The 14,257-nt window shown below is 33.6% G+C and overlaps 1 pseudogene; it reads left to right on the top strand.

Moving 5' to 3' along the window:
- Positions 1 to 10,073: 10,073 nt before the first annotated feature.
- Positions 10,074 to 10,895, top strand: LOC136404202 (elongation factor 1-alpha 1 pseudogene; annotated as a pseudogene).
- Positions 10,896 to 14,257: the final 3,362 nt, after the last annotated feature.

Below are 14,257 nucleotides of genomic sequence, written 5' to 3'. Positions count from 1 at the left end.
TTTTTTTTTTATGTATTATACTTTTGGTTTTATAGTGGAGAAATACTTGCTTAACCTAGAATTACAAAAAAAATTTCTTATGCTTGTTTTCTTCTGAAGATTTTATAGTTTCAGATTTTGCACTTTGGTTGTGACCCATTTTAAGTTAATTTTTGGATATGGTATAAGGTATGGGCTGAAGTTGTTTTTCTTTTTTATGCAGATATTTAACTCTGCCAATATAATTTGTTGAAAATATCATTTCTTTGCTCAATTACTTTCTTATTTTTGTTGAAAACCAATAGTACTTTTGCAATGTTCAAATAATTTTGCATTTCTACAATAAATTTTACATGCTTATATTATACTTTTGTATTTTGAAATTCAATTTGCTAGGATATTTGTTATGCTTTTTTTTGTATCTGCGTCCATGAGGGGAATTATCTTGGAGTTAACCTCTTGGTAAAGTTTTAAACTACAAAGGTACTATTATTTTTTGAGATAATTTTTTTATTTTTCAGTTACAGTTGACATGCAATATTATTATATTAGGAGTACAACATAGTGTACAACATAGCGATTAACCATTTATATATCTTATAAAGTTATCACACCAATAAATTTAGTACCTATCTGGTGCCATACATAGTATTTACAATATTATTGACTCTAGGCCCTATGATGTACTTTATATCCCCGTGACTAGTTTGTAACTAGCAATTTGTACTTCTTAATCACTTCCTCTTTTTCACACATTCCTACAGCCTTTTCCCACTTGACAACTGTCAAAATGTACTTTGTATCTGAGTTTGTTTCTCTTTTGTTTGTTCATTTATTTTGTGTTTACATTCCACATATCAGTGACATCATAGGGCATTTGTCTTTCTCTGAGCCATTTCACTCAGCATAATACCCTCTAGGTCAGGGGTCCCCAAACTTTTTTCACAGGGGGCCAGTTCACTGTCCCTCAGACCGTTGGAGGGCCAGACTATAAAAAAAACTATGAACAAATCCCTATGCACACTGCACATATCATATTTTAAAGTAAAAAAACAAAATGGGAACAAATACAATATTTAAAATAAAGAACAAGTAAATTTAAATCAACAAACTGACCAGTATTTCAATGGGAACTATGCTCCTCTCGCTGACCACCAATGAAAGAGGTGCCTCTTCTGGAAGTGCGGCGGGGGCCGGATAAATGGCCTCAGGGGGCCGCATGCGGCCGTAGTTTGGGGACCCCTGCTCTAGGTCCATCCATTGTTGTTGCAGATTACAAAATTTCATTATTTTTTATAACTGAGTCATATTCCATTGTATATATGCACCACTATTTTTTATTCACTGATGCCCATACAAGTTGATTCAATATCTTGGCTACTGTAAATAGGCAATGAACATATTGATCTGTAATATGTCTTTTCAAAGTAGTGTTTTGGGTTTCCAAAAGTAAAATTGCTGTGTCCTTTTTTTGTTTTGGACTTGTATACCTATTTTCTTCACTCAGTTAAGAAAGTTTTCTGTCATTATTTTTTCAAATAAGTGTTCAATTCATTGTTCTTTCTCTTCTCCTTCTGGTTCCCCTACGATGTAAATGTTGGTAAGATTGATGTTGTCCAGATGCTTCTTAAACTATACTTTTTAAAAATTATTATTATTATTATTATTATTATTTGCTGTTCTTATTGGGTGTTTCTGCTACCTTATCTTCCAAATCACTAATTCAGCCCTCTGCTTTATTTAATCTACTATTGATTCCCTCTAGTGTATTCTTGATTACAGTTACTGAGTTATTGTACCTTTTCATTTTCACTGCTTCTTGTTTTATGTTTTCTATCTTCATTTTTATGTCTCCTACCACCTTGCTGAAACTCTCACTGAGATCATTGAACATCCTTATAACCAGTGTTTTGAACTCTGTATTTGGTAGATTGCTTATCTCCATTTTGTATAGTTCGTTTTCTGGAGTTTTGTTCTATTCTTTTTTTTTTTTTGGAACATGTTTTTATGATTCCTCATTGGTTTCTTCCCAGCATTTCTTTTGTGTGTGTATGTGTGGGTGTTAGATATAACTGCTAAATCTCCTGGTCTTGGTAGAGTGGCCTTATTTAGTAGAAGTCTTGTAAATCCCAGTGGCACAGTGTCCTTGGTCACCAGGTGCTCCAGTTGTGTTTTTTTTGTGTGGGTTGTGTGTACTCTTTAGTTATTGTTGAAACTTGATTGCTGTTTAGAGTCATCGATTCTCAGGCTGATTAATTATGAGAACTGGTCATGACTACAGCGGAGCAGCTGCTGTGCAGGAGCTGACCCAATGGAGCAGAATTTGTTTTGGTGGGGCTCTGGTATCTGCTGAGTCTGCCTTTGAGTGTCTTCTTTATAGGATGATTAGGCAATTCCGTGCTGTGGTCTGAAGCTGGTCACTGGGTGTGTTGATTTGGAGGCCTCTTGGGAAATGCTGGCCAGGGCCAGTGGCTGCCTGTGGTCCTGCTTTGAGCCACCTAGTGTGAGCTACAAAGTGATCTGCAAATGTTACCACTTGTTCTGAGTTTGGATGTGCCTGGGAGAAGCTAAACTAATGTAAATATTGAGTTTTTTTATGTTAAGCTCTATTTTATGGTGAAAACAATAAAAATTATTATCATCCACTAACCTATTCATGGCTTTAGAGAAGCAATTTAGAAATTCAAATGTTATTTAGAGTGCATTATGAAATAAATATCATATCTAAGGGAAGTATATGGCCTAGTTATTATATATTCTTTTTGTCTTAGGGCTCAAAATCCTGGAGTTGGTTCCAAGATATTGATATATCTGAAATGTTAGACAGATAAGACAGTACAAATATAAATAAAGGGTATAAATAGAGAATACTACTTGGCTGTAAAAGAGAAGAAAATTGTACTCTTTGTGACAAGCATGGATGGACCTGGAGAACATTATGCTAAATGAAATAAACCAGTCAGAGAAAGACAAGTACCATATGATTTCACTCATATGTGGAACTAATAAACAAAATGGAATAACAAACAAAATATAAACAGACTTATAGATAGAGAACATACTGGCAGCTGCCAGAGGGGTGGGGTGAAAAAGGTAAGGTGATTAAGTATAATAATAATAATAACAATAATACTACACAGAGACAGCAGTATAATGGTTACCAGAGGAAAAGGGGCTAAGAGAAGGTAGACAAAGGGATAAGTGGTATAGATGGTGATCAAAGGAGATTTTACTTGGAGTGGTGAGCACACAATACAATATACAGATGATGTGTTATAGAATTGTACACCTGAAACTTATATAATTTTATTAACCAATATCAGCCTAATAAATTCAGTTAAACAAATATATAAATGTATATATATATTTTTGACAAGTGAAAAAAAGAGTACAAATAATGATAATAATTTTCAAAATAGGCAGTAATAGTAATCTAAGCAAAAATACAAATATTGGCTTCAGAATGTGGACAGAATCTTGGTGAAACTCTTTTCCCCATGAGCCAAGTTATATAGCAGAAATTAAGCTTCACTTTCACGTTCATTGCTATTCATGTCGGATCTCCCATCTTACCCTTTCCCTTTATCCATATTTATTGAATGTTATGTGTAGACATTCAGTGATAAATGAAATGCATTTCTGTTTATTATTCCCAGGTGATGATACATATCCTTTCATCAAAATGCTTTCTGGATGATCCTATCTTGTATTCCTCTTTCCTTTCACAAATAACAACACCCCTTCTTCAAAGATGAAGGCTTTCCTCATATCAAGACCTTGATTCCTCTGGCTAACCAAGGATTACAGGCTTAAATAGAGAACAGAAGTGATTGCACATAGAGTTCAGTCCTTAGCAGTTCTTGGATTCAAAATAGTTGTTACAATGGTTCACTGTTTTTAGAATAAACAGATAGTTTATGTCAAACCACTGGCAAAGAGAAAAATAATTATTTCACACATAGCCACACAGTCATTAATTTTTTTTACCTGACTCTAGTCCTTATTCATGAACCATTTCTATATAGATTTTTAAAAATCTTACTAAAACTCTCTTTTTAAAGTAAAATTTGAATCCTGGAAGATGCAATCTTCTAAAGTATCAAAATAGAATTATATCCAAATTTTATAACTCTTAGAGAAGCTATGTTATAAAAATTTAGATAAGGCTAGGTAACCTTTATGTTATTTTGCCTTGTTTTCATATGAATCCATTCATATATGTTTGTTGAATCACAAAACCAAATCCCCCAAGTTTCATTGTGTCCTGGTCTGTTGGGCTGGCGCTCTCCACAGAGTCAGTATGTTTTAATAATCTCCTGATAATCAATAAAAGTTCTAAGGCTGCTGGAATATGCCAGCTGCCTTCTCTATGTGTAGCCTATGCCTTACTGTGGCAAAATGGTGTGTATGCTTGGATTTCTCCAGTTACTCTATGCAATATATGTGTATGTGGTGCTTGCTCTACCTTGGTCCAGATTATTTTCAAGTTCAAATGTAGGAAGCAAATTCTCTATCCTGCCTACTTCAGCCCACCCTCATTTGTTCCCAAGTCTTGTTATTTCAGGAAAAGGGATCAAGATAATGCTTTTTTAAAACTCAAACTCTTATTTGGACTGAGCTCTATCATTTTTTCCTCGGCATTTCCTCAATTTTTGCTTTATTTTTAATTTTAACAAATGACTGAATAAATAAATTGGGAGGAATGTGCTTAATAGTTTACCTTTTTAAGTGATTCTCCACCTTGTTTAAAAGAAAAAGCATTTGAGAAATATTGCACACCTCACAGAATCTCATAAATCCTGACATATAGCACTTAAATTAGCCACATATATAACTTTGTTCTAAGTTTAAAAATAGATTAGATTTTAATACAGACAATATAGATTTTAATATAGTAAAGAACGTCATGTGTTAAAAATTGTGGCATAAAAATATAACAGAAAAAATTTTATTCATAAGAGTTTTTTTTTTTTCTTCTGCAAAAGAGCGTACGATAACCAATGTGATAGACTGACTCTGTTTTTGATATTTCACAGATGAGGGTTTAAAGTCTTACTATTTTTGGCATTGTTCCACATTTTGGAAAGCTGAGAAGAAAGCCTGATGCTCCCTCATTTATAACCTGGTGGGAAGTTCAGTAATACGCGTGGAAACCCTCGCCCAACCCCACCCACTAACCACACAAAAGCTGAGCCAGTCTCCTTTCCCTGCTCTCTCAGGACATTTTTTGGACTTGCTTGGAAAGCCTGCCCTGCTCTTCCCATAAAGCTTCAAACAACTGAATTTTTAACAGTAATGTACTTTCTCCTCTTTATTAACATCACATTTCACATAGCATAAGTGGACACTTTTAAGCAACCAATTAGGTTAAGAAGAATAAAGTTCTGAGAAAGAGGAAAGAAAAAACAGCTAAAGTAATTGAAAAGTTCTATTTCAAATTTTATCTGAATATATAGTTGACTTTTTAGTTAACATACTGTGGTTAAGTAAGTGGTGATTTGATATTTTTGACATGAGAAACTACATTCAAAATTAAAATTTCTTAATTTTGTAATAGATGTCATTACTAAAATCTGTTATATACCTATGTGGTAGATAATATACTGCATACTTAGGTTTATTTAATATTCACAACTCTGTGAGATATAGATTTAATAATCCCTATTTCGTAGGTAAATATAAAGCTTAAGAATTTCAGATAACTGCCCAACACTGCATTGCTTCTGTGTAATGAAGGTTGGACTTAAAACCTGAACAATCTAATTCCAGAGCTCAAATTACTAAACTTGACAACAGATGTACAGATAGTACTATTGATAATGTGAGAGCTACTTTTCTAAGAAATCTCGTTTCTTTATTCAGTGAGAAAATAAAGTATATTGGTGATGAAGTTCAAGATTCAAACTTGTAATAAAGACATTTTACCTTGAAAAAAATATTAACAATAGACTTTTAATTTTAATAGTCTGAAAAGAAAGTTGTAAAACCAAAATATCACTAAACAAGTCCAATATTTACATCTAGCTTTATTGGAAGGGTAATAACTGCTTTTTTCTTATTGTCAAAATTATAATGATTTAAAATCCATTATTACCTGTTGTTATAATAAAATATAAATTCAAAGTAACTACTTCAGAGATAGTTCCTCATCTCAACATTCATTATTGATCTCAAGTGTTATATTGAAGTATAAAGAAAAGTGACTTGCATTATCCAAACAATGCTAGGAAATTTATCACATTAATTTATGTTATGAAATCTAGTTCTATACAAGAAGTGCCTTGTTAAGTAATGATTTTTTCACAGAAGAGTTGCTATTAAAACACTTAATTTTCAATTTTTACAAGAATACCAAAAAAAGATACTTTGGTAACCAGATTCCACTTAGTAAGAATATAACTTTAAGAAAAAGCAATGATTATATGTGTGTGTGTATATGTGTGTGTGTTTGTGTGTGTGTGTGTGTGTTGAGTGGAGTAATTATAAAATATGCACATATCCCACCAAATTCAATTTAGTGGAATTTTGTTTTGTATACAAAAGGTTAGAAGATTGTTATGAATGCGAAATGTTAGATTTATTTTTTCCTTCAACAGCATTACAATTTGGGTCAATGAAACTGCAGTATTAGACAAAGATATGAGAACTAATTTCATCAGTTCAGAAAGGAATTAAGTAAGGGTCGAGAAATAAGTTTATAAAATGATGAAAAGGTCACCCTGAGGCAGTCTAGAAAAATTAGAGAATGCTAAATGAAATAAAAGCTGCATCGTTGAAATGAATGAAAGGAAAATAGTTTTGTGGGGTTTTTTTACACAGAAGATTCTGTAATTAACCTATGGGGCTCTATGTGATTATAAATTATGGCAGAAAATTACTAAGAATGACTCAAAATGAGACATGTAGAAAACAGTATCTGAGTAGTTCCTGAATTAAAAGAAGATCGTATATAATAAGCTGACCAGCTGAGGTCAGGAATAAGATTTCTTGTCTTTTTTTGAGTGTTACAATATTATACAATTAGTGCCATAACTTTTTCAAAGCTCAGCTTGTTATGGAACTGAAACACTGTATAGAGAGTCATTTGTCAATTTTTAATATGTATATAAAAGAAACCATTAGTTTAAAAAAATAATACCAATAGAAAAGTATTTCATCCCTCAGGATAATGCAGAAAATACACTCTTAGTTTTAGGAATATATTTCCTTTTTAATGAGCAGCAAAGTTAAGAATCTTTTTTTTTTTATTGTATTTATTTTTAATGGGGTGACATCAGTAAATCAAGATACATATATTCAAAGATAACATGTCCAGGTTATCTTAAAGTTCAATTATGTTGCATACCCATCACCCAAAGTCAGATTGTCCTGTCACCCTCTATCTAGTTCTCTTTGTGCCCCTCCCCCTCCCCCTTCCCTCTCCCTCTATTCCCTCCCCCCGTAACCACCACACTCTTATCAATGTCTCTTGGTCTCACTTTTATGTCCCATCTATGTATGGAAAAATGCAGTTCCTGGTTTTTTCTGATTTACTTATTTCACTCCGTATAATGTTGTCAAGGTCCCACCATTTTGCTATAAATGATCCGATGTCATCATTTCTTATGGCTGAGTAGTATTCCATGGTGTATATGTGCCACATCTTCTTTATCCAGTCATCTATTGATGGGCTTTTTGGTTGTTTCCATGTCCTGGCCACTGTGAACAATGCTGCAATGAACATGGGGCTGCATGTGTCTTTACAAGTCAATGTTTCTGAGTTTTTGGGGTATATACCCAGTAGAGGGATTGCTGGGTCATAAGGTAGTTCTATTTTCAGTTTTTTGAGGAACCACCATACTTTCTTCCATAATGGTTGTACTACTTTACATTCCCACCAACAGTGTATGAGGGTTCCTTTTTCTCCACAACCTCTCCAACATTTGCTATTACCTGTCTTGTTAATAATAGCTAATCTAACAGGTGTGAGGTGGTATCTCATTGCAGTTTTGATTTGCATTTCTCTAATAACTAAAGAAGATGAGCATCTTTTCATATATCTGTTGGCCATCTGTATTTCTTCCTGGGAGAAGTGTCTGTTCATATCCTCTTCCCATTTTTTTATTGGATTGTTTGTTTGTTTGTCGTTGAGTTTTATGAGTTCTTTGTATATTTTGGATATTAGGCCCTTATCTGAGCAGGTGCTTAAAAATATCATTTCCCAATTAGTTGGCTGTCTGTTTATCTTGTTATCAATTTCTCTTGCTGAACAAAAACTTCTTAATCTGATGTAGTCCCATTCATTAATTTTTGCTTTCACTTCTCTTGCCTGTGGAGTCAAATTCATAAAATGCTCTTTAAAGCCCAGGTCCATGAGTTTGGTACCTATGTCTTCTTCTATGTACTTTATTGTTTCAGGGAGAATCTTAAAAATGTAAAAGATGTCAGTCAAACTTAAGAGAAGAAAGCTTCAAAGGTGAAAATATTCCTTCTTTAATATTATTAGTCTTTCTAGATTTTGTGGTTATGGTCTCGCTAATACTGTAGAAGCTGTACTGTAATTAAAATCCTACATTTTAAGAAAGGATTTTTTTTTGTTCTAAAAGAAGCTTCTTATTTTTTGTCAAAAACTGTGTGGTTATTTAAAAAATGAAAAATTATAGCTCTGGGTTCCTGTGTTTGTCTGCTGATTCCAGTGTTTCAATTTAATTCATTCAATGTGTGTGGGTGTATGTGTGTATGTGTGTGTGTGTAATCTCCTAAGTATCAAATTTTTTGCTGAGTTCTGGGGTACAACAGTGAACAAAATGGACTTTATCCTAGTCTTCAGTACACACATACACAGGGAAAGAAACAAAAACTTAGTGCCAAATATTATGGCAGAAAGAATAGAATTATGATTGAGATCCCTTTCTCAGACTTAAGGGCTTCTTGGAGGTTTCTAAATGGTGAAATCTAACCAGATGGCAGTGCTGGGGACACTTACTGAATAGAGCTTCAGAGGCAGGAGAAAACCCAGTGTGCTTTAGACATTGGAACTTAATATTTGGAGTGTACAGGAAAAGCTGGCGAGGAAGTGGTAGCAGGACTAGCCGAACCTAGCAAGGGTTTTAGACTTTATCCTAATGGCTGATTTAGAGCTGGAGAAATTTGACAGTTTACCATCACAACTGGACAATTCAAGATAATAATATTAGAAATTATTGTATTGAAAGGAGCAAACTAGTCAAGGTACAGAAAATCTGAAGCACAATAATTGGCCAAGTTTATGTGGCATGTAATTAGTTAGTAAATTTGACCACTTAGAAAAATGGATAATATCTTAGAAATGTATTACCAGTCAAAACTGGATCAAGTAGGAACAAAACTTCTGAATAAATTTGTGTCCATCAAAACCATTGAATCACGCTTTGTTATGTATATATAATTTCCCTTCTCTGATCCCATCCTCTCATCCCCTTTCCCTCCGACCTCTTTCCCTCTGGTCCCTTTGATCCCACCTCTACCTCTGTCCCGTTCCTCAGTTCACATTGTTCATTGGATTCCTCAAATGAGTGAGGTCATATGATATTTTTCTTTCTCTGCTTGGCTTATTTCACATAACATAATAGTTTCTAGGTCCATCTATGTTGTCACAAAAGTTAAGATTTTCTTCTTTTTCATGGCTCCATAGTATTCCATTGTGTATATAGGTACCACAGCTTTTTAATCCATTCGTCCACTGATGGACACTTGGGCTGTTGCCAGATTTTGGCTTTTTTAAACAATGCTGCCATAAACATGAAATACATTTCTTCTTTTGAATCAGTGATTTGGTGGGATAAGCAAATCCTGGAGGGAAGAGGGGAGGGCATCGGGGGGGGAGGGGGGCAAGGGGAATATTGAGGGGAACTTAGGGGTGGGGGGAATCTATTCAGTAGGACACTTGAATCTATATAAACAAAATAAATTAAAATAAATAAATAAATAAAAATAAAAAATAACCCATTGAATCAATAGTAAAAAATTCCCACAGTGAAATAGTATGTTCATATGGGCTTGTGGGCTACCCAGAACATTGAAAACATTGAAAAACAACCCAATGGGGTGAAATATTTTTATATGTGATATAACTAATTGTTGGTGTTAACAAAATGGACTCAACTGAGACACCCTACAGCCAGAAGAGATATGAGGAAATTGTTAAGGCAGTCAGCACCTACAGGAAACAACCCTGACATAGTAGCATTTGTACTAATTTCTGGTTGGAATGGTGACAACATGCTGGATTCAAGTGCTAACATGTGTTAGTTTAAGGGATGGAAAGTCACCTACAAAACGGCAATGCCAGTGGAACCACACTGCTTGAAGCTCTGGATTGCATCCTGTCACCAACTCATTCAACTGACAAGCCTCTGTGCTTGCCCCTCCAGGATGTCTACAAAATTGGTGGTATTGACACTGTCCCTGTGGGCCAAGTGGAGACTGGTGTTCTCAAACCTGGCATGGTGGTCACCTTTGCTCCAGTCAATGTCACAACTGAAATAAAGCCTTTTGACCTGCACCATGAAGCTTTGAGTGAACTTTTCCTGGAGGCAATGTGGGCTTCATGTCAAGAATATATGTCAAAGATGTTCATCATGACAGTGTCAGTGGTGATAACAAAAATGACCTACCAATGAAAACAGCTGGCTTCACAGCTCAGGTGATTATCCTGAACCATCCAGGCCAAATCAGTACTGGAGAAGGGCCTGTGCTGGACTGTCACACAGCTCTCATTCTTGCAAATTTGCTTAGCCGCAGAAGAATATTGATCATTGTTCTGGGTAAAGGCTTGAAGATGACCCTAAGTCACTGAAATCTGGTGATGCTGCCATTGTAGATATGGTTCCTAGAAACCGTATTTATGTTGAGAGCTTCTCTATCCTCCTCTTGTCCCTTTTGCTGTTGTGATATGAGACAGTTGTGGGTGTCATCAAAGAAGTGGACTAGAAGGCAGCTGGAGCTGGCAAAGTCACCAAGTCTTTCCATAAAGCTCAGGAGGCTAAACGAGTACTATCCCTAATACCTTGCAACTCTAGTTTCAATTAGTGGTGGAATATCGGTCTCATAACTGTTTATGTCAATTGGCCATTGATGTTCAATAGTAAAAGACTGCTTAAGGATTACAATTCATTGTAAAACCTTCAGAAGAAAGAGAGACATACTTCAACACAGATGAACCCTGAGGACATTATGCTAAGTGAAATAAGCCATACACACAAGGACAAATACTGTATGACTTCATTTATATGAGGTAGAATAGGCAAATTCATAAGAAGTAAGTAGGAAGGTGACTGCCAAAGGCTGGGAAAAAGAGAAAATGAGAAGTTGTTTGATGGGCGTGGAGTTTCAGTTTTGCAGGATGAAAAGACTTCTAGAGATTGGTTGTACAACAATGTAAATATACTTAACACTTCTAAACTGTAAACTTAAAAATAGTAAGATGCTAAATTTTATGTGTATTTTTAAAATTTTATAATTAAAAATAAATTTGTACAGATGGATGATTATGATGGTTGCACAACAATGTTCATGTAAATACCACTAAACTGCACAATTAAACATTGTTAAAATGGTGAAAAATGTTGAAGTAGATAAAGAGAGATTTTGTTCTAATGCCTTCTTTTTTCAGAATAGTAAAAATGTTGCCAAAACTGAAGAGTACATAATAAAAAATAGTTACAAACTAATTTTTTAAAAACAAATAATCAAAATATTAGTTAATAAAATCCATTAATATACTAAAACAATTCATGGCCAAGGTGGATCAACAAAATGATTGCTAAGATGTTTTAATATTAAAAATTAGAAAATGTATATTGATAAATATATTATATTAACATATTCATATTTATAAAAGAGCTACCCACATGATTATCTCCATGCATAGAAGACACATATTTTAAAGTGATCAAGATAACTTACAATAAATACTTAAAGCAGACTAATAATAGAAAAAAAATTCTTCACACTTCAGAAAACAGTATAGCATAAGTAAGCATATACTATATTCTATATATAGTATACATATGCAATATATACTATATATTATATTACTATATGATATATAGGGTAAACGTGGACCTGGAGCTGAGCTGCTTTGGCTCAAATAGTATTTCTGCCATTTGTTCACTGTGTGACCTTAAGCCAATCAAAGAACTCTCTTTGCCACACTGCCTTATCGATATAAAAGAGGTAATAGTACAAACTACTTCATTAGGTCATTTTGATGGTATTAAAGTCAGGCATAAAGCAAGAAAGTCTGCTGTCCTTGGCAATTCAACATTTTATTGGCATGTTTTAGTTTATATTAAAATACAAATATATTGGCTATGAGAATTGAAAAGAAATACAAGTCTTGTTACTTGTAGATGATATGATGCCTACATGGAAAAATCCAAGGGCATCTACAAAAAATCCAAATTGAGTAGATTTGCTGAATACAAAATTTCTATTTTTAAAAATATTTTATTAGTTATTTTTTTATTTATTCATTTTAGAGAAGAGAGACAGAGAGAGAGATAGAGAGAGAGAAGGGAGGGAGGAGCTAGAAGTATCAACTCCCATATGTGCCTTGATCAGGCAAGTACAGTTTTGAACTGGCGACCTCAGCATTCCACTGCGCCACCACAGGTCAGGCACAAAATTTCTATTTTAAAGTAGTGGCGACCCTATACACAACAGCTAGAAAAATGTAGTCTTAAAACTATCAATTATAGAGGAAAAAATCTAACAAAAATATGCAAAATTGTATGGAGAAAATTTTAAAACTTACTCAATGGCATAAAATTAGACGCCCCACCCTTTTAATTTTAATTGAATTTATTGGTGTGACACTGGTTAACAAAAATTACACAGCTTTCAGGTGCACAGTTGCTCAGCACACGTTCTGTACACTGCATTGTGCTCACCACCCCCAGTCAAATCTCCAAGACTTTCTTACATTGTGAGGTATGCCATGTCCATATACAGTTTACCTTGAAGCTTGACTTAACTGAACATATAAATTTCTAGACAATTTTGAAGAATATGAGTAAGATGATACTGGTGCTCTACAGTTATAAAGACAGAAATTAAAACAGTTATATATTGGTCTAGGAAGATATGAATAAGCCAACAAAACAATAAAAAGCCTAAAGAGAGATTGACCTATAAGTGGGAACTTACTGTGTGACACAGGTGGCAATGCTTAGTGTAAAAAAAAACCACACTTGTAGCTGGACAATTCTTAAACCATTGGGAAGAAGCGACAAACTTGTATTTTCACATGTTACCAGATTCCAAAAATAACATGTGGGAGATCATTTATATGACAAAAGCTATCACAATGTGAAGATACTACAGATGGGGAGAAAACATTGTCATTTCATATAAAATGATAAGAGACTGGTGCAGAGAATACATGAAAGATTTCCACGAATCATTAAAAAAAATGACCCAATGGATAAATGGACAATGAATATGGAAATATAATTCACAGGGAAGGAAGCTTAAAGGCCAATAAACACTAAAATGTCTAGCTATGCTAATTGTCAGCATAGAGCAAAAGATTAATATTTCATACTCTCAAAATTTAAAATTTTTTTAAAAATATGTATTATAATAACACATTTGACAATGATATGAGGAAACAGGAACTTGAGAGAGCTTTAGTAAAGAAATGTGGTGATAGCAAGTTTAATATTTTTATATCTTAAATTTTAAAAATTCCACTCCTATCTTTCTCCATAGAGAAACTCTTCCAAGTATGTAAAATAATGGTATTGCAAAAATAGTTATCTAACAGCAAAAATGTAAAAACAATCTCTTGATCCTTCAAAAGGGAATTAATTGACTATTCAAAATCTGGTTAAATATACAGTGGGATACTATACATAGCATGTAGAAGAATGAACTAGTTCTAAGTTGCCATGGTAAAAACATATCATATACACAATGTACTACCATTAAAGTAAAATTTTAAAGTATAATATTTATGTTGTTTATAGATAAATATACATTTAGTAAAATCATCAAAATATATTAAAATCTTAAATACTACAATAAATGATTATGTGTGAGGAGATCATGAGAGGCAAAAAATGACGGAATGGGTCTTAAACTATAAAGTTTATATATTTCTTAAAGTAGTGACCTGAAGGAATATTACAAAATATTAACATTTATAATTAGGTAATTAGAACCTGTTTTGATGTTGGTAATCTTTCATATTGTTTTAAAAATTATAAATTTACATAGAACTTAAGCTAGAAAAAGGAGTTATAATTTCAGCAGTTTC

Source organism: Saccopteryx leptura, chromosome 4 (genome assembly GCF_036850995.1).
Source record: "Saccopteryx leptura isolate mSacLep1 chromosome 4, mSacLep1_pri_phased_curated, whole genome shotgun sequence".
Taxonomy (NCBI): Eukaryota; Metazoa; Chordata; class Mammalia; order Chiroptera; family Emballonuridae; genus Saccopteryx; species Saccopteryx leptura.
This window is presented reverse-complemented; position numbering and strand designations above follow the sequence as displayed.